The sequence below is a fragment of the Acomys minous genome (assembly GCF_964271855.1).
Source record: "Acomys minous genome assembly, chromosome: 11".
NCBI lineage: Eukaryota > Metazoa > Chordata > Mammalia > Rodentia > Muridae > Acomys > Acomys minous.
The window spans coordinates 24,724,541-24,747,431 of NC_140492.1; the positions used below are offsets into that span (position 1 = coordinate 24,724,541).

Below are 22,891 nucleotides of genomic sequence, written 5' to 3' on the forward strand. Positions count from 1 at the left end.
ATAGCATTAGAATAGCATTTTCAGGCAGCAGCAGCAGCAGCGCAGCCTCTCCCTTGCCGAGTTCCAGCCAAGGGAGAAGAGGGGTAAGTAAGGAGGTGCCCTTACCATGCTCCTCCAAAGCAAGACTGCCCGCAAATGCACCGGTGGTAAAGCACCCAGAAAATAACTGGCTACGAAAGCCGCTCGCAAGAGTGCGCCCTCTACTGGAGGGGTGAAGAAACCTCATCGTTACAGGCCTAGTGGCACTGTGAAATCAGACGCTATCAGAGGTCCACTGAATTTCTCATTTGTAAGCTCCCCTTTCAGCGTCTGGTGTAAGAAATTGCTCAGGAATTCAAAACAGATCTGTGCTTCCAGAGTGCAGCTTTATTGGTGCTTTGCAGGAGGTAAGTGAGGCCCATCTGGACTTTTTGAAGACACCAAACTGTGTGCTATCCACGTCAAACGTGTAACAATCGTGCCAAAAGGTATCCAGCTAGCACACTGCATACGCGGAAAAGGTGCGTAAGAGTCCACTATGAGGGGAAACATTTCATTCTCAAAAAGGTTTTTTCCTTTTCCTGTTATCAGTAGTTCTGATTGTTAGATATTTTTTCCCATAGGGCAAAAGGTACCTAAATATGTGATTGTGAATGGAAAAATAGGGCACAGAAATCAGGTATTAGCAGTTTTTCCATTTTCATTTGTGTGTGAACTGTTAATATAAATGCAAGATGTAAAGCATTAATGCAAGTAAAATGATTCAGTGAACACATTTTCAACAGTTCAACTTTATAACAATTATAAATAAACCTGTCAAAATTTTCTGGACAACGCCAGCATTTGGGTTCTTTTAAAATAAGTAAATTTTTTATTGACGGCAACTAACTGGTGTTTGTAGCATTTTTATCATACAGCAGATTCCATCCGTTCACTATACTTTTCTAACTGAGCTGTCCCACATGCAAGTAGCTGTTTTTAATGTTGCCTGACTTCTGTGCTGTTCCTGTAAGTTTGCTATTAAAATACATTAAACTATATATAAAAAAAGAAAAGCATTTTTGAATATGCGAGGGCCTGAAAGAGGAAAAAAAAATAAACCTCATAAAGAAATCTATAGAAAAACAAATGAACAGTGGAATAAAATGAACAGACTAATGAGGCCCCCTGTTCAGACATAGCCCTTGGACAGCTCATTCTCCATATGAGGAAGGGGGTGGGGAGAGAGCAGGAACTGCCTCTGACATGAAATCTGGTGCCAGTCCATTGGCGGAGAGGCCCTGTGGGACCACAGAGGAGAGGGCTGCAGGCTATCCAGATGAGACCTGATAGGCTGTGGTCAGATGCTGTGGGAAGAGCTCTATGGGAGGAAATAGAGCAGAAAAGAGAAGGAGGATGGCAAGGTGAAGATACCAGGGTAGAGATAGCAATCACAATATAATCTGAATAAATTATAGTTTAAACAAAAAATAGAAAAAAATAGTTCAAGACCTAAAAGTCAAAACAGAATAAAAAGTAAAACAAAACAAAACAAAAAACCTAAGGAAAATCTGGAAATGAAAACTTTAAGAACTTAAACAGGAATCTCAGAGGCAAGTCTAAGTAACAAAATACAAGAGATAAAAGAGAAAATTTCAGCTATTGAAGACATAATAGAAGAAATGGAACCCTTGATTAAATAACGTGTTAAACTTAAAAACTGCTGTTTCACCTCTGACAGACTTTGGTGCCCACTCATAATGACTTTCTCCTGGAGGGACCACCTTGGCAGGCAACAGAGGAAGAGGATGCAGGCAGTCCAGATGAGACTTGATAGGCTGAGGGCAGATGATAGGGAAAAGAGGGCTCCTGCTTTCTGAAGACTAGGGGAGGCAACAGGGGAGGGAGCTACAATCAGAACATAACACAAACAAATTAAAAATATAAATAAACAAAAACAAACCAAAAAGGAAAAAAGAAAAACAAACAAAAGAAAAAACCTGCTGGATCAAACATGCAGGAACTCAGGAGCAGTATGAAAATGCCCAATCAATGAATAATAGGAATAGGAGAAGGAGAAGAAACCCAGGTGAAAAGCATAGAAAATAATCTCATGGAGCAGTTAAAAGTGCTGCATCCCTACTATTAAAGTAATTGGATTTCATACTATCCTGAACTCTTAAAAAAAAAAAACAAATTAGCATCTGTGTTCTCTTAGAGTTTGCAGGGCTCCTGGTGGCACTCAGAGAAAGGATAGCAGGCTACCAAGAAGAGACTTGATACCGTATGAGCATATACAGGGAGATGAGGTCCCCCCTCAGTCACAGACATAAGGGTGGGGAGTAGGGAGAAAGCGTGAGGGAAGGAGGAATGGGAGGATACAAGGGATTGGCTAACAATGGAGATGTAATATGAATAAATTAATAAAATATTTTTAAAAGAATAGAAAAAAATAAAGAATGAAAAAATTATACCCAAAGAATTAGACAGAAATACATAATTAAACTCAAGCCTTAAATAGAATAAATATAATCAATCAATCAAATAAAAATGATTCAAAGCATCAATGAGACAAAAAGGCGTTTCTTTGAGAAGAGTCAATAAAATTGATACATCCAAAGCCATGTTAACTAAAAGGCAAAGAGAGAATTAACAAAATTAGAGATAAAAGGGGGACATAACTACACATACTGAGATAATTCAGAAAATCATACGGACAAACTTTAAAAATCTGTACTGCATCAAACTGGAAAATCTAAAAGACACAGATTATTTTTGTGATACACACCACTTATCAATGTTAAGTTAAGATTAATTAAATAACTTAAACAGACCATAACCCTTAGAGAAACTGAAGCAGTAGTTAAAATCTGCCAACCATAACAAGTTCAGGGACAGATGGTTTATCTCAGAATGCTACCAGACTTTGCAAGAAGAATAAACACCAGTACTCCTCAAATTATTCCATAAAATAGGGACATAAGGAATATTTTTGCATCTGTTTAAAGAGACATAGTTACACTGATACCCAAGCAGCATAAACACCCACAAAGAAACAGAACTACAGATCCATTTTACGTATTAAAGTATGGGGAAGAGGGCAGAAAAGGGAGGGAGGGAGGGTGGGAACTGGAAGATACAAGTGAGGGGATAACAATCAGGATGTAATATGAATAAATTATCATAAATAGACAAAGACAATTGTAAAAAGTAGATGCAAAAATATTCAATAAAATACTTGTAAATCAGATCCAAAAACACATCAATAAGATCATCCACAATCATGAAATCATGAAGTAGTTTTCACTCCAGAGATGCAGGAATAGTTCAACATATGTAAATCAGCAAACATAATTTACCAATTAAGCAAATTGAAAGCCAAAAAAAAAAAAAAAAAAAAAAAAAGCAGAAAAGTTTTTGCCAAAATTCAACACCCCTTCATGATAAAAGGTCAAAGGGAGGTTTGGAATACTAGGTGCATACTTCAGTATAATAAAGGCAGTTTACATCAAGTCCATGGTCAACATTAATTTTAATGTAGGAAAACTCAAAGCAATTCCACTAAAATCAGGAGCAAGACTAGGTTGCCCATTCTCTCCAAAACTATTCAATAGTATTTGAAGTCTTGGCTAGAGCAGTAAGATAGTGAAGGAGAACAAGAAGATACAAAAAAAGAAGGAAAGAAGTCAGGGTATTTTTATTCACAGATGATATAATAAAATACAAAAATGATCTTTAAAATACTAACAAAATCTTCTACAGCTGATAAACACTTTCAGCAAAGTCTCAAGATACAAAATTAATTTTAAAAAATTCAGCAGCCTTCTTATACATATAATTGACAAATGGACTGAGAAAGAAATCAAGAGTTTTCACAATTTTCAATTTTCAAATTTTACAATAGCCTCAAATAATGCAAAATATTTTGAGGTAACTCTAACCCAACAAGTAAAATATTTGTGTCATAAAATCATTAAGACATTGAAGAAAGAAACATTTCATGGATAAGTAGGATTAACATAGTAAAAATGGCCATCCTATGGAAAGCAATCTACAGATTTCATACATATTCCGTCAAAACTACAAGACAATTCTTTGTGGATCCTTAAAGAATAATATCACCTTTATAGAGAAATACAAAAACCACAAGATATATAAAATAACCAAGAATAATAAAAGAACCTTTGGAAATATCACTATCACCATCCCTGACTTCAAATTATTATAGAGACGAAGTACTAGACATAGCACAGTACTAGACATAGCACAGTACTAGACATAGCACAGTACTGGTATGCAAACAGGTGTCTTGATCAATGGAATTGAATTGAAGACCTAGATTAATCCACACACCAATGGACACCTTATTTTTAATAACAAAACAAGATACATACTAGAAGAAAGGCAGCATCTTAAACAAACACTGCTCGATAAACTTGATGGATACATGTAGAAGAATGCAAAGAAATCTATGCATATTACCCCACACAAAACTCAATCGTAAAGGGATCAAAGACCTAACTTAAATCTGACACAGTGAATCTCATAGAAAAGAGAGCTAGTCTTGAACTCATTCACACATACACACACACACACACACACACACACACACACACACACACACACACACACAAACTTTCTGAACATAACTCCATTAGCACAGGCACTAAAATCAATAATTAAAGGGGATGCTGTTAAGTAAGAAAGTTCTGCATTATAAAGAATACTTAGGTAACATGGCAGTCTACAGATACAAAATGATTTTTACCAACTTACATATCCACTAGGAGTTTAATATCCAAAATATATAAACAACTCAAGAAATTAGACATCAAGAAAACAAATCACCCAGTAAATTTGGTGTATAGATCTAAACAGACTATTTTCAAATGAGGAAGCCAAAATTCTGAGAAATACTTCAAGAAATGTTCAACATCCTTAGCCATTATGAAAATGCATACTAAAACTACTTTGATTTTTTTTTTGTTCATATGTCAGAATGGCTATGATCAAAAAAGAAAGTGACAGCTCATGTTGATGAAGATATGGAGTAAAGGGAACACTCATCTATTGCTTGCAATATTACACATTTGTACAACCATTATGGAAGTCAATGTGGTGATTTTCAGGAAGATGGGAATTGATCTACCCCAAGATCTTGCTATACCACTACTGGGCATATACTACAAAGATTCCTGTGCAACTATGTTAGCCAAGGCTCTATTTTTATTAGCTAGAAAGATGAAACAACATAGATGTCCTTAAAATAATGAATGAATAAATTATGGTACATTTACATAATGGAATATCATTCAGACACTAAAATTAAATTATGAAATTAACAAGTAAATAGTTCCAAATACAATCATTCCGAGTGAGGTAATCCAGATCCAGAAGGGCACATATGATATGTATTTGCCTATATAAGTATATTAGCTCTTAAATCAATGATTAGCACGTTACAATCCATAGAACCATAGAGGTTAGGTATAGAGGAAGAGACTAAGGGAGACAGATATATCTCCCTAGGAATTGAAAATAGAATAGTTATGTATGGACTAGGGTAGAGAGGTAAGAGGAGTATAAAGGAGGGGGGAGAGAGAGAGAGGGAGAGAGAGAGAGAGAGAGAGAGAGAGAGAGAGAGAGAGAGAGAGAGAGAGAGAGAGAGAGAGCAAAAATTAAGGGCCTTTTGAGAGATAGTATGGAAACCTAACACAGTACAGGCTTCCTAAAATATGTACATATATAAAGGCAATCTAAAATAAATTGCCAAATAACAGAGAAGACGGAACCTTAAATGAACATCTCCTCTTACCAAGTGAAGTTTCCAAAACCTGGATAGGGTTACATCTAATTGAGATGTTGGCCAAAGTGGTCCATGAGTACCCCCCAACTAATCTAGGCTGTTGGCTAGACTATAAATTGATTTTCACAAACTGATGTCAGTGCCCTAGGACATCACTACACAACTCACTGAACCTAGAGAAGTCAGGCTGGTGCTTACATAGAGCCTTCTCTCCAAGGTGCTAGGGTCTTTGGTGTGGGAAGGTATTCTGCTACTAACAAAGGAGAAATGTAAATAGCAACTCAGCCACAAACCCTTTGATCTACAATGGTGTCCTGCTTGGAAAAAAAAAAAACAAAAACATGCTAGTGCAAATGTGGCTCAGACTTTTCGGAGTTTCTAACCAAGACCTGATTTGATGTAAAGCACACTCCACAAGATAGAACCCATACACGACACTGCTATGCTAAGCATGAAACAAATAATAAATAGCCCAGGTAAAACTTTTTCCCAAAGGTAAAACCAAAGACTACTGTTATTCTCCTCCTCCTCCTTCACCATCTCTTCCTCCTCCTCCTCGTCCTCCTCCTCTTCCTGCTCCTCTTTCTTCTACTACTACTACCACCACCACCACCACCAATAACAAAAATAATAACAATAATAAAATTAATCATAATGACATTCTGCTGTACTCACTGGGCAGTGCCCTGCATAGCGGTCATCAGAGAAGCTTCCTTCTGCAGCAGATGGTAAAAAATACAGAGACCCACATCCATACAATTTGCATAGAGTGAGAGACCTTGGAACAATCAGTCTTAAATGAATTGCCTCAATCAAATATCTCCTCTCATGGCCAAGGGACTCATGTAAACAAAGGGTAGAATGTAACAGCATAAGAGTGAAAGGATAAAAAATTAATTAATTGATTAATTTTTAAAAAGAATGAGAGGCATGGAGACCATCAAGGAAATAAGACCATCTGAATTAACAGGATTGATGCACATATGAATAAAATAAAATAATATAGATAGATATATTTTATATATATTTCCACTCCTAGGAAAGGGATCAGGGTCCAGAGAAGATGAGGAGGAGTGGAAATTATACATTTCTCTTATATGTCATTCTCATAAGGGAAATAAATAAACATGTGAAAATAAAGAAGGACTGTTAAAGCTCTTCTGGGTTTTTTGTTTCTCCATATGAAGTTGAGAATTGATCTTTCAAGGTCAGTAAAGAGTTGTGTGGCTATTTTGATGGCAATTGCGTTGGATCTGTAGATTGTTTTTGGTTAAGATGGGCCATTTTCATTAGGTTGATTCTCCCAATCCCAAGCATGGGAGATCTTTCCATTTTCTGATATATTCTTCAAATTCTTTCTTCAGAGATTTGAAGCTTAGTTGTTTTGGGGTTAAGATGTTCTTATGTCTAGATAGATGTTTTAAGTCGATAATGACAAGATATGACAGATATTGATTTACATTCAGAATTTTAGACACACCAAATACAAACAGGCAAAACATTAAGAATGTAACAGATATATAGCTCTATTCTACTGTCATGATGTATGTCATAGCCGTTACCTGGTAGAGTAGATCCAGTTATGAAATCTTGAGCCAAAATATTTCTTTCTGCCTCAGACTGGCTTGTGTTTTAGTACTTTGTTACAACTATAAATAGATGAGGCCAAAGGAGGGGGAGGGGATCTGGGAGAGAGAGAGTGCCTAGATAGGTAGGAGAAAGCTGGGGGAATGGAGGAAAAAAAAACTGTGGTCTAGATGCTTACATGAGAGAAGAATCTAGTTAAAAAACAAACAAAACCAAAAACTTGAGGACATTACACATACATATAGCTAAGTCATTTCAATTCTAGATGCACCTAAGAAAATGTTAGGCATCTGCATAATGAGATGTGTAGGAACATTGTTACACCAATTTTCATACAGGGAAATTCAAATGTTCATGAGCAGGAATGAGAAGCACAAATTATAGTACATGTGTCACGCTCAATACTATAGAGTAATGAAAATGTATGAAGTAGGTCTACCTAAAACAACTTGAGCAAATTATGAGAAAATATTCACAATAGGTGAAGCCTAATTAAATAGTGACTTAAAGTTGTTCTTGGAATACATAGATCTCATTACATAACATCTTATAGGCGATTATAAAGATGGCTCTGTGGTTAAGAAGGCCAAAGTGGCGTTCCCAGAAACTCAAGAAGGAAAGCTCACAGTTGTCTCTCAACCCCAGCATCAGAGGATCCTAGATCTCTGATCTTCACAGGCACCTGTTTGATGTGCACATACCCACATAGAGATACATATGTTTACACATAACTAAAAACAATAACAGTGTAGATATTTGAAATGCAAATCCCTTTAGAAAAAAAGCGTATCATGAGCTTTCTGTTAGAAGATGTGTTCTAGAAGAGTGAACAGGAAACTTGGTTGTATATCTCATATCTTAATGCTTAATGAGGATACTAAATAGAGCCATGCTTTACCTCTGTGTTTGTAATCTAGATGATATGGTCATACATGTTCCATAAACAAAGCTCCAAATACACTGAGAGTAACACCTGGACTCAAATACTCCTCCCAGGGAGACACAGAATCCCTGCCATTCATGTTTGCCTTTCTAGTGAAAAGACCTATGCCAGTTCATACCATAAATCCATTTTCTTCACATAAAGATCCTCTGAGAATAAGCAATAATTTTGCTGTGATCAACGAAATGAGGAAGGGAGTGAGAGCCATTTGATGAAAACACTCTGACATAATCAAAAGCAGGGAAAATGAAACATCCCAAATATTTAAGTCGAGGAAACAGATTAAGGATGAAGATGAAGAGAACCATCCGAGGTTTAGATCATGACATATGAAGGAGTTTATACACCATCATTTGTGTAGTAGAATTGTAACTTCTATAAATACTGGTGACATAATGCTGACCATGGAGGAGGTATCAGGGAATGGAGGTGCCACCATGAAACAGGACAACCCATAATGATCTGCACTAAAAGACAAGGCAAAAAAGAGATTTGTCTAAGAATGTGATGAATTATTTAGAGACTGGAAATTCAAGTAGAAAATAAAATTTGGCAAGAAGAAGAATGGATATCACCTTAAGACTATGAAGTTTCAGTGAGTTTCCTTTAAGTCAGTTCCTTTAAATTACTTGAGGTGCTCTTAAATATGCAGTTGATAGTTTGGAATATAAGTACGGCAGAAAGAAGGAAAGCACAGGTTAGAAATAAACATTTTATTTTGTTATTGAAGCACCACAAACATATTATTATATCTGGGTTTCTATGGGCAACCATGAACAATAAACTCTAAATACAGAATTATGATGAACAAATGAAAAATTATAGCTGATCATAAATCTATACATAGTAATAATTGATTTAGATAATCAGAGGTCACAACATGTGTGATTTTGCACAGTCAGAGAAATCTTATTGTAGAGGAAGAATATACACTAGTCCTGGCTAAGCAAAGAATCCTCCATATTATTGGATCCAGTGCTACAGTGGAAAATTTCTCATATGATCACGTATCTGGTTTGTTTGAACCTTTAGAATCATATGGCCAGGTAAATAGTATGGTAGAATTTACCAGAAAAGTAACTGACTATCTATGAGATCTTGGCAATGTCATTTCTAATAAAAGTTTGATTTGACAGAAATGTAATAATGTTCTATAAATTAAAGGGCACTTATGGTATTCTGAATTGTCAATCATTGGAAGAAATACATAAACAATCGCCAAACTCTTTTTTGACACCTGAGGGGGAAAAGTTGAATTGTAGATTTATTTCAAAGCCATGTTGCCTCTTGGATAAATAGAACAAATCAATTATCTTAGCCCCTCTGAAGATAGGACAACTGTGACTTAGAGAACAGCGTAGGATATGCAGAAATTTGAAGGCCAGCATGGGCAACAGTGTGAGTCTCTGTCTAAACAAAAAGACAACCAAATAAACAGGACAATATTTATAATCATTCTTTGATGCCCACATGGGATTATTTCCAGGAGTCCTCTAGATTCCAAAACTCACTAATGCTCAGGTTTATTAAATGGCATCCTATCTACAAATATATATATATCCTGCAGGGACAGATTTCAGAAACTAAAACAAAACTACATTTTGTCTTTTGTCATTAGGGAAAAAAATAGTTTTCATTCTTAGATAAATCAGCTACTGTTCTAGGGCCTCTATTCTTTACCTCATTAAGAGAATTAGCTATCTCAGAAAACAATAAGATAATTAGATATGTGTGTGAAGGGAACAACAATAAAAATGCTCATGTTAACAGAGAGTTTAGGAGATGAATGGTTATATAACAAGGTTATAATTTGACCTACTATATACTATCATGTCTTGTCCTCAATTTATATATTTCAGGAAGTGAAATGAGAAAAGTCAGTTGAGTGTTCTAGGCAAAAGCAGCTTCCTCTCTGTGGGATTCGGAGAACTTCATCTGAATTACATTTCAAATGGTGCAATGCACCTGCTCCTTTATCATGCTGCCAAGGCCTGGTCTTTGTAGCCTTGCTTTTTTGTTTTTGTTTTTATTTTCCCTTTCTTTGCAGTGCCAGGAGATTCTGAGCCTCAAAAACGAAAGTAACATATTAAATCTTGCTTAAATAAAAATACCCCTAATATATCAAATATTGATGGGTGACAAAGATGAGACTGCTGAGCACAGCACACAGCATCAGCTTCCAAATACTGCACACTACACAGGAATGCATAGCCTCCTTTTCATCTCTCATCAATGCTATTGCGTATTTGAATTGATTTTGCTATGCTGTAAAATAAAAGACAATTATAAAGGAGAAAATGCTTGTCTTTGGGGAGACATATTTATTCTGTATTTTGTGCAGTTTGGGGTAAGAAAAAGTCAGCTTTTAAGGCTATGTGACTCCCCAGACAGCTGTTGTACAGCTGCCCTCCTCCCATGATTAGCACAGAGCTACATCACTAGAAGCAGCCCTGGAGATGGTACTCTGGGTTCAAGGACAGGGGAAGGGAATGGAAGCCAAAGGGAGGAAGTGGGGGAAATACAGCAAACCTGTGATTAAAAACTGTTTGCTGTAGCAAGCCTCCACAAGGGATCTGCAGCTGTGTGTCTATGCTTCAGTTTTGCAGATTGCACAAGGATGCACTGAAAGACACATGGAGCAGGAAGATGTGCAGAGAGATGCTAACAGGAGTCCAAACCCATGGCAATGATGTGAAATGCATGTCTCCATTCTTGTTCGCTCCTCATCTTTAGTCTCTTACTCATCTTTGGGTACACAATAGATTCTCATAGAGTAAGCTCTTAGCAACTTAATACTGTTCTGGATGGTTCTCTCTTCTCTTCCCTCCCTCCCTCCACACCTCTCTCTCTCTCTCTCTCTCTCTCTTCTCTCTTCTCTCTTCTCTCTTCTCTCTTCTCTCTTCTCTCTTCTCTCTCTCTCTCTCTCTCTCTCTCTCTCTCTCTCTCTCTCTCTCTCTCTCTCTCTCTCTCTCTCTCTCTCCTCTGTAGGGTTAAAAGAGCCCTATACATGTGCTTCTGACCTCAAGGCATAAAGCAAACAGGTCTCATATGGCAAACCCAGTATCCCACAAAAATGTACTGGGAGCTTCCAGGTTGAAAATCTAGTCACCAGGGTGCTAGTTGGTCTCCAGATGGGCCAGTGGTTTCTCTAATCATTGCCTCTAATAGTATATCCTAATTCTCAGGTGGCCAAAACAAAGAGGACACAGAAATGAGGATAATCACAGTGACAATGTAATCCTCAACGTGTTCAAAGGAATGTGTTTCTTCTCTGTTCCTTCTAAAAACTGTTTTATATAATACTTCATTCAGGCTCCCCTCAAGATTCTTAATGTTCAGCGAAAGGTATTGGCCACTCTGCGCTTTCTTGCTCTCTCTCTCTCTCTCTCTCTCTCTCTCTCTCTCTCTCTCTCTCTCTCTCTCCCTCCCTCCCTCCGTCGCTCCCTCTCTCCCTCAGTCCCTCCGTCCCTCCCTCTCCCTCTCTAGCCCACTCTTCATATACCTTTGTAAAACTCATAAATTCAGGAAGATTTTTTCCTAAAAACTAGACAGCTACACCGGGAGTTTACAAGGTTGGGCACCCCCTAGTGAGGGCGCGAAAGAGTGGGAGGTGCAGAGGTCAGGGTTAAATGACACTGCAGAATGGAGCCTCTTGCTCTGCCCTCTCCTTCCTTCATCTACAGAAGGAGTCTCTAGTGAGCTCCCGCAACTGGAAGCCGGCCTCTTCAGTTTCCAGGGAGGGCAGGGACAGCATCTCAAAGCCCCACAACTAAAACCATCCATTAGAAAGAACCCAGAAGTATGACCAGTGACCTGAACTGTGCTCTTTCTCCTCCTAAAATCTCGGCAGTGTTTTCCTTCTTTCCTCTTGGATATCATTCCCCTTTTGATGTGAAGGTCTTCTAGACTGCTTGGGTGCAATCTAGGAATCTTCGCATACCAGTAGATTTCTCGCATCCCCAGAATGAATAGAATGGGTAAGAGGTGAAAGCTTTTAGTCTCTCCAGAAGCCCTCTTCTGTCCAGCAGCAGTGACCTACTACAATGGTAATCAGAGATCTTTATGCTCAGGTGTGAGCTCCGGGTGCTTTTTTTTTTTTTTTTTTTTTTTAATAGTGCAAGGCTGCTGAACCAAAGCAGTTTCCAACGCCCCAGAGCAAAACAGATCAGCAGCCGCGGCTGCGGCAGAGAGATTTTTCACCGGAACCTCCCCGGATCCCGCATTGGCTGCTCACAAACCTCTCCCTATTGTGTCCGCAGAGCTGCGGGCCGGCTAGCCCACTAGCGCACAAGCGCCAAGCTCTGTTCTCAGGTGGGGATGGATCAGACAGAGGAGGCAAGAGGGGACTGGGAGTAGGAGCTGGAGGGCCCAAAAGGATACAGCGCTTCATCAATAATACAGAGCCTCCTGGACCTCCCTGTAATATATTTTGCGGCTAAACGCCACCAACTGGACCGAATTCCTGGCATGTCCCGCGAGTGAGGTTTTTGTGTGTGAAAGATGGGGTGTATCCTGTTCCTTCATGTATCAGCTCTCTTTTCTCCCTCCTTTGCCTCTCTCTGATTATGTGCTCTCTGGTTTGGCTGTAATCCCCATCTCCTCCTCGTCGTCACTAGCGCTTCCAAGCAAAAAGGTCCAGGTTAGAATGAAAGGTCTCGAAAAACTCCATTACCTACATATCTCCAAGAGTTCAGCACAATCCCACCTAGCAATGGTTAATTTCAAGGTACCCACTGGCACCTATTCTCGAGGAATGCTTTCAAAGTTTGAGAGCTCCTCCGAGCATTTTTTTTTTTTTTTTTTTTTTGCATCTTTCCATACAGTGCAAACCCTTGCGCTCAGAGATCGTCGGATCACGCCGCAAACTTGCCCAGTCCGAACCCAGCAGGACGCTGAAAATCGGAACTTCCCACAAGGCAGTTCCCCTGTGTCCCCAAGAAACCCAAATGCTGCATAGAACTTCCTTAAGTAGAGATTAACCCAGCCACACAACACAGGCAAAAATCCAGAAACTTCTTTGTTAAGCAAGCACAGCTCACTCAAAAGAGACACCTGGCCCAACTTGCAGGGCAACCAAACAAACATCACATCTCTGCGGGGAAACTTGTTGAATCCCGCCAGAGCTTAAGGCTGCAATTTCCCATTCAGCCTGAAGGTTTTTGATTCCACCCTCCCCAAATCCCTGGTGCATCCCTCACAATTTCTGGGCAAATGCAGAGTCCTTTCCGCACCCACCCTCCACTCCATTGACCACCACCGTACAGCCAAGCGATCTCGTTCACAATTCTGTAGCCTGAGCTTCTTCTTTTGTAGTCATTTGTAGGACTTACCCTTCCATAAGACTGTTTTCAGAAATCCAGCAGCTCGGTGATGCCGGCACAGCCCTCCAACTTTGCTATGCAGAGAAGAGCCTCCCGAGTTTAAACCCAGCAAAGGCCGTCTGAGACTTTTCAATAGGAGTGAGGAACAGGCAGAGTAGAATCAGGTTTCTTCTCAGTCTCAGTACCCTGGAAAAATATTCAATCCTTCTTCAGTAGAGAATTCTTTCATACCCGTTATCTGTATTACTATTAATGCGCAGAGCACACGGCATTGCATACAAATAGGTCCAAGTGTGTGCTTCTATTGGTGGCTGCGGAGGCCCCTGGGTCCTAGCTCCAGCTCGAAACTACACAGCAACACTCCACACGCAGCTCTGGAGACGCCAAAGGGAAAATGCATTTAATTGATTCGTTACCTCTGGTATTGTAATGCCTGCTGCGATGTTTAAGCAAGGGGGGGAAAGCCCTTACGTTTAAACTCCGGTCATGTGATCTATCATTTTATATCTGCTTTTAATTGTCTGTGGGGGTGGCTTTGATAATACAAAGGATTTTCAAAGAACATTTTCTGAAGGAAAAAAAGACTCACACGGATATTTTGGCAAGAAAATCTCCCTCTTGCTTTCTGTAGTGCACGATTCATATGAACACAAGTCATGTTATTTGGTCAAACATTCTGCACTTCCCAGAAGTAAAATAGCACCCAGGTTTATTCATGAAAATACCTGGCTATTCCAATAACTTGACTTAAGTGGATTAAAATGGTAGAACCCAAAATGTGTGCACCAATTGTTAAACCAGAGAGATTTACACAAACAGTTAAGAGGGAGGCATTAAAGACAATGGCATGGGCATCACTTCCACTTCACAAAATAGGAAAGACAAATTTTTTTATTGCCTTGGTATGCTGGCATAAAATATTCATCATCATAAATACCAGTAAGGTTACAATTTGGCAAATATACACTATTTTAATTGCCATGTTTTCTCCCGCATTTACCCCTTTCCCCTAATCTATTAGAGAGATGAATGAGCAGAACCAGGGGACCTGCCATGAGCCAGACCCCTGTGACTGGGGATTTGAAGCATTTTAACAACGCCAGAAAAGATTTCAGTATATCATCATGAAAAAAAAACTTTTAAATTTTACTTTGTGTACACTAACTTTGGTTTCAATTTTTTGCTTTTATATTTGAAATTGTAATATAATTACAGAATTTCGCTATCCTTTTCCTTCCCTCTGAGCCCTTATAAATACACCTTTCATAGATGGTCTTTCCTATCCTGGGCTTCTTTTTTCACTATTATGTATAGTATGTATATCTGTGTGTGTGTGTGTATATATATATATATATATATATATATATATATATATATGCATACATATACATATGTACATGTATACATACAGGTTTAGGCATATATAGTATATATGCACATAGTACAATATGTATATACCACATGTATATGTATATACAAATAGTATTTATATGTACAGCATATATATGTATATACATACCTATCCCTAAATACAAAATACTACTTGCTCACTCTTTATAATATTGCTTATCAGTGCTGACCCTGTGATACTAGGTAAATAATTTGAAATATAGCAACTTCATAGCCGAAGTTAAGCTTTTACACATAGTGCTATCTCTGGGCTTTATTTTTTTGCAAGCACATTTTTCTACAGTGAAATGACCCAGACTTTGCAGCAAGTCCCGCTTTTTGTTGTTGTTCTTGATGATGGCGTTATAATAAAGTAGAATACAAGGCTTTCTTGTACTTAGATAGAAATACTGAGTATAAAAATTTGAATATAGAATTATGAGATACACATTTTTTTTTTCTGCTGAATGTTAGCAAGTGATGCACAGGAGCGCAGGCAGCTACTTACTATAAACCCACAAATCCACCAGTCATGTGTAAACTAAATAAAGATGCAAAACAATACATACAACAGAATCCAGGTCTTATTCCAAACGCAGGTATAACAATTGAATTTATGTAGTGTGTGCCAGGATTCTTCTTCATTTCCATAACTCTTTCCTTTACTTTCCTCCCTTCCCCCACCAGTAACCCTTGACAACAGAAGTGTTACTCCAAGACCAGGATGCCTTTCCTGTCTTGCAGCCCTGACTTACAGATTGCAGCCTGTAGGAAAGAGATTTAACTATTACAGGGCAGTGAAGTGCAGCAAGACTTTTTTTTTTTAACAGCTTAGTAAATCCAGTTTCCATATATGTGCATTTTCAATACCAAACATGTACCCTTAAAAATATCTAAATGGCTAGGAATTCAAAGGAAAAAAAATCATGCACTTTGGTAGTAAATCTTTATCAATGCCCTAATTGATGTTTTATTTCTGAAACACCTTTGGCTGTCAGGACCAGCCAAACATATTGTATACTCTATTTTTTAACCTACACTAGTGTTTACATGAAAAAACCATATGCTCATATACAGTAAGTAATTTAAAGTGAAGTGGTTATCTGTCAAGGACAACTAACTACAAGAAAAGGAAGAAAGGGATAATGTGCACACATATTGAATGAAAATTATTAACAGTCAGTTTTAATAGGTATATGACTGGTTGACTGGTTGATCTTTCAATTGGGTTACTATATGGAAACCTCAGAAAATAATAATTTGCTACGTAATTACAAGTTGAAGACTCTGGTTTAAGTGGCTCTTTCTAACATTCAAAAAAAAAAAAAAAGATATGTCCTACTCATGTGGATTTGTTTCATGGAAAACTACTCCACCTTACCTATAAGAAGTATGAAAGTTGAAGAGCAGAGAAGTAGGAGAATTAAAAGTAAAGGAACATAATCTTCCTACCATGTCTATTCTGGTTCTTGTGTTATTAGTCACTTTCAAGCTAAATTCTGGTGCACCCCTCAAGCAAGCAAGACTGAATCTTAAATTGAATTAATTTTTTTCAGACTAAATATTCTACATTTACTTGTTAAAAATCCTTCTATTTGACCAAATAACTATTATATAAAACATATACTACAAGAGATAGCATATGATTATACATGCTATACTGTATTAATTCCTAGTAAATAATTATTTTAAAGCCACAATAGTTGTTATGTTTCAACACCAGTAGGGATACCTTTGGCATACTCGCTATTATATGAAGTGCTGTTGAGCCCCGCATTCTGTCCGTTCAGTTTTCAAGGACAATACGTTCTTTGTCAGAAAGTGGTTTCCAATATGTCCTTGGATCATGATGACAATGTCTTCTTCCTGTCACTGGTGTGAAGACCTACAAAAGTTAAAAGGAAAACATACCTGGACTAACTATCTCCATGTGTCATTAGTAGTATCAGTTTGCTTTATAAATGTAGAGATGCTATAATAGAACGTAGTGTTTGGTAAAATTTATTGAACTATAATGGAATTGTTACTATTATCAAACTAAGTTTACATTTCCAAAACTCTGTACCTATTTTGGATGCATGGCTATGATCATGTCAAGATCTCAAAATCATAGCTGTATAACAACATGTGTTAAACATAATAGATATGCAAACTTACTTTCTAATAAGTGAGAATGAAAATTATTACAATAAATGTACACTTTGAAATAGACTGTGAAATTAGGGGTGAGCCTAAATGACTGAGTGATTTGCAGGTATGATTTAACTATTAAGTAGCAATTATTTGCAATAGTTTTAATTGGGTTGTGATTTACTAAACAACAGACTAAAATGTTTTTGTTGCAAAAGACCATGTTTAAATACTTGAGTTAAAGATGACTTTGGATGAACTATAATGTAACCACTGTAAACATGCAGGCTAACTATTTTGAAGAGTACTATATGAAATTTATTTTTGTTACCATAATTGGAATATTTATAATATTTGAAATTCTAATAAAAATTCACATAAAATGTCACATGGAGTGGACTGTTTTATACTATATCAAACAGGATTATAAAGCAAGTGACATAAAAGTTAATCGAAAAGGGTAGACATGAAACACTTTGGCAATGGATTAAAGAAAAATCAACAAAACAAAAGACACATAGGCAGGCATCTGCTATAAGCCTTTGAAATTGGAGAAAGCATTAATAGAAAATTTTAATTCAAATGCTAGTTTCTAAAGGAGACTTCTATTATTCCTGTTTGAAGCTTTAAACATTTTGTCTACACAGAGAATTAAAATTGCATGCTAAAATTTTTATAGACTGTAATATAAATTTGAATTACAGCAAAGGAACAAGTGGGAATATCTTGATTTTAACAACAGTATGCACCAACTCTAAGGGCACAGACAGAATCAAACTTGAGTTACTCTTTGTCTAATTATCAGCACAATACACTTTTCTTTTCATTGACTCATATGTTTTCTTCATAAGCACAGTCTCATGAGTCACTTGGAGATAGTACTGGTTTGAGATAAAAAGAGGTAGAGGTCATATCAGCAGTTAGAGCTGAGAAGTGATACTACGCCTAGATTTTGACTGTGGAGCTCATCTTGGAAGCAGAGTACATCTTCCAGACATGATAGGACTTGGTCCACTCAAGCAAGCATCAGGCCTGCTGTTCTAAGAACCTTGCTTCATAATAAAACATAAGTTCTGAAGGACAGAATATTATTGCCTTGTCTAATTGTAATTATAAGTTCAATCAATGCTTAGAAGTTATAGAAAAATAAATTGAGAAAAAAATTAAAAGAAAGATTGGTTGATACTAAATGAGAAGTTTCACGAAGAAGACCAGGCCTATAGATGAGGTTTGAACTGTCAGGAACCTGCTTCTTAGATAACTGAACTACATTTAGAGAGACATAAAAATGAAAATATTTAGATATTTAATTTTATTCTATTCTGTCCTTTGAGGTTATGTATATTCAAAATTAAAAGTAAGCAATACTCAGCATTTGGAAAGGATTAAACTTGTTAATAATATTAATATCTGTTTTGTGATTACTGTTAGATGTTTCTTCCTGTTCTAGTTTTGTATAATAACTCACTGAATGCCACATGGTGGGAAATTCTTCCTATTGTAAAACTAAATTGTGTGAATCAAATTTCTTAGGCTTTCTATTGTAAAGTATTTTTAATCACTATTTCAAAAGCATCTAAATGTTTTAATGCTTTCTAAGTAATCCTAGGAAAATACTCATCCATCTATGCTAGTCACAGGTGTGATGACCAAATTTCCCTGACATTAAAAGAAATCATGGCGATATATAAAAGTGTCCTGATTTTCTAAAACAGAAAAAAATTGAATAAATAAGAGTATTGTAAAACCTGGCATAGTTCAACAATAGGCTTCTTGAAATAGCTGGTAAAAAATTGTTAGATTTTTAAGGTGTAGATAAAGGGCATGTGTGGACTTATTGAAAAAGAATTACTTATATGAAACGTGGTGCTTTCTAAATTAGGTATTCTTTGTACTGTGACATGTCCCAAGCAGCAATTTATCTTGATTTCAGCTACGCATTTGACAAGGACTTTCATCCTTTCAGTATATCCTTGTAGAGAAGATCTGGATGGATGATAGTACACTGGTGTGGATTTGTGCCTAACTAAACAAGTGAGGTTTCTGTGTTGATTCATCAATGTCAATCTAAAGGACTGGGTGGTACCTGATCCCAAGTGGGTTGAGAGGTTTATAGCTAAAGAAATCTTCATGAAATGCACAACCGATACAAAGCTAAGTCAATGTAGAAAGGAACCCAAAACTTACAAAAGAATGGGTGAGCATATAGAAATTGAAATGTATCATTTAGCAACAAGATATTTGGAAACTGGGTTTAGAGATCAATGTAAAACCACTCAGGAAGTTTGAGCTGACCACTAGCTCAATATAAGTTAATGGTGTGCTCTGAGAGCTAATAAACCTGTTAGGGTGAAATTGCAGAGTACTTGTGCTATGAACAAGACACATCGTGTTCACTCTGCTTTTTACAATTCATAACATATCAAATTATAGGTTTAATATTTAAAAACAACCACTAATAGCAGATGGGAGAGATTGCTAGAGAACAAGAGCAAAACCAAATTATATATTTCATAATAGCACATGAAAATTAACCAGGAAAATAATGGTATTTACACAAGGGAAAGCCATTTTTAGAAAATATGATAACTCTCACTAGAACTTAGAATTCCTTTGTAAAATTGGATACTGGACATGGTGGCTCAAGACCCCCACCCTGAATCCTGGAGGATGGGGCAGAAGGATTCCCAAGTTTCAAGACACCATTTGCTATAGAATCAAATCCTGTTACAAAACAGAAATAAACAGAAAAAGATATGTAAGACATTTTGACTCTAAAATTCTGTGAGCTTTACAGCCATGTTTTCAATTGGTGTTGCCTATAAACATCCTTCTAGTGTAATCTTGTGCATTTTGAGCTTAAGTACTATTTAGTTGATGGCAAGTGTTATAACGTCAATTTTATGTTTATATTATAGTAGGTTATTTAAATTAAGCTTATCTATGAAAATCTCTCCATGATAATTATGCACATAAATGGTGAAAGGAAAAGATAAGGAAATGAAAATATATGTATAACTCATAGTATTGACTCTACCAGTTGATAAAACGTTAAATATAAGATAAATACATTCTTGGTCTAGAAAGTTCATGACCATTACATGAACTATGGCGAATTTCTGTGACTTCTTGGCAGATGATTAATTTAAGATTTATTTACTCTTTTAGAAAAGGTAATTTAACTGAGATGAGCACAGTATACTTTACAAAATTATACAAGTAACTTATTACTTTGAAACTGACATATTTTCCAACTAAAGGAACTTGTGGGGTTCTTCATATTCAATCTTTTTTTGGATAATGGAAACAAGATGACCTTTTGAAAATTTTACTTAATGAGTAAATTCTACAATTATGCATGAAGAATCAGCATTAATTTATCATAGGAAGAAAAAACTGTAAAAGATGATGGTGTTTTTAGTCATGTTATTTTATGATGTAGATAAACGCAACAAGGGTTCAAAACAAGGAGCTTAATGTTGAGTCTTCACTGGGAGGCACAGAGTTGGTGACTGACATCACTTTCAAGAACTAAAGCAAGAGACAATATATAGTGCAAAGTAAATTTGAAAAGAAAATGGTTTACGAAAGGGATAAAACTTTCATTTGTTGTTATATATGGAATAATATACTGGCTAAATAAAATTTATTAAACAAATAACAACGCTAGTTGTATTATCAAGAATTACACATTTATCATGGACATTAAACAAAATTATAACATGAATTAAGATGTGATAAATCATTTAGTTTGTCAACAGATATTGGATTCCACTTTTTTTGTTTTATTCTGCTTTGCTTTTTTGTGACAGAGTCTTGGCTGTCCTGGACTTGCTTTGTTGACCAGGATGGCCTAGAACTCACAGTAATCTGCCTCGGGGTGATGGGATTAAAGGCATGCACCACCACACCCAGCTCAGATTCCACATTTTTGACAGCAAAGGTAGGGAGGTGGGCAAAGGTCCTGAATGAATTGGAGTGAAAAGAATATGATAAAAATTTATTGTGTGAATTTTTAATATAATACATAAAATTTTTAAAGGAAATAAATTCCCTTGCTTGTTAAATCATTTCCAAATACAATTTAAAAAGAAGTTTAACACAGACAGTACTGAAAAAAATTGTATTGGGTACTATTCTAAAAATATTTTTTAAAACACAGAGAGAGATATATATCACTAATTTAGTACAGTACATGTGCACATACATATACAAGTGTATGTGCTAAGTGATGCTGAACTCAAAAGTTCTCTCTCTCTCTCTCTCTCTCTCTCTCTCTCTCTCTCTCTCTCTCTGTTTGCTTAAACAGTCTCTTGCCTGTAATAGCCTCTTAAATAGTCCAAATACCTGAAACATATGATGAGGTATGTAAAGCTAAAGTCTGAGGAGTAGTCAAGGTGACTCTAAACCTTTTCAAAACACCACACATCCCTGTGTATATAGCTATAGCAAATAAAACTTTGTTAGATATTTTAAGACCAATCCTAAGAGCTAATCATGCTATTTTCCTATCACTTGATGATGATATGGTTTTGTTCTTAATATAGATTACTAGGTCCACTGGGGTTCTGGTTAAGACTTGAAACCACAAAAGTTCCAAATAGGTCCTACTGGGTGAGGGAGCTATGAACTGTAGAATGGAAAGCACAGAGACTTCAGGATGTTGTTTGAAATAGAACAAAACAGGGATCACTAATGACTATGTTATGGAACTGAAATGTCCTCCTACTGTCATTCTTTAGAATGATTTCTTTGTAATACGTATTTCAGTAATTATAAGTGACATAAGGCATATACATTCCTAACAAAGTCTAGGTATAAAGAGAGCATTGCATGCTCTAGGTCCATGGCTACCAACTTCCTTAATGCTACGACCCTTGATACAGTCCCTCATGCTGGGGTAGACCCCCAACCATAACATTATTTTTGTTTCTACTTCATAACCATAATTTTGTTACTGTTATGAATTGTCAGGTAAGTATCTGTGCTTTCCAATGGTCTTAGGTGACCCCTGTGAAAAGCCCTGGGACCTCCAAAAGGGAAACTACTGTAGGTACTCTAAGAAATATGCTGTAAAGTAGATTTCTAGGACTTATTCATCATACTTGACAGAAATATGGTACTTGCTGAGTAACAACTCGGTGTTCCATTTGCTGTCTGGTTCTATGAGTTCAGCTTCATCAGAGTCACACTGAAGAGGTATCATGCAGTATTTATCCTATATCTGGTGTAAATTTGGCTTAATGTTGTTAAAGGGAGAATTTCCTTGTTTTTGTTTTTAATTTTTATTTCTGAGATTATATTGCAATCACACTTCTCCCTTTTCTTTCTTCCCTTTAAATCTCCCATACACCCCTTTCCACTCTTCTTCAAATTAATGGCTTTTATCCACTGATTGTTGTAGGACACATATGTGTATATGTATACACATACATACAGACACGCATAATACATATATATGTATGCATTCCTAAATATAACCTTATCGGTCAGTATCATGTTACTTGTATATATGTCTTCAGGACTGACTGTTTGGCACTGGACAACCAACTGGGTGTGCTTTTTCCCTGGAGAGGGCCACTTCTCGAGCTCCCAGCTTTACTCAGTATCCTGGATGTCTTTATGTAACATTGAGACCTGTTTATTGGTGTCATCCTTGTTCAGTTCATGTTTAGGCAGCTGTGGTGGTGAGACTTTATGCGTGAAACTTCTGATACTAAGAGGAAACACAGTCTCAGCAAATTTCCTGATCCTCTG

The 22,891-nt window shown here is 36.7% G+C and overlaps 1 protein-coding gene across 1 annotated transcript in view; it reads right to left on the reverse strand.

The window, feature by feature from the left end:
• The window catches only part of ROBO1 (roundabout guidance receptor 1), a 994,953-nt gene extending 981,048 nt beyond the window's left edge, over window positions 1-13,905 (reverse strand). Inside the window, exon 1 of the mRNA XM_084802512.1 lies at window positions 13,625-13,905. The gene's annotated coding sequence lies outside the window, so the exon portion shown is untranslated. The remainder of the gene's footprint in view (window positions 1-13,624) is intronic.
• Between the last annotated feature and the right edge of the window lie 8,986 nt (window positions 13,906-22,891).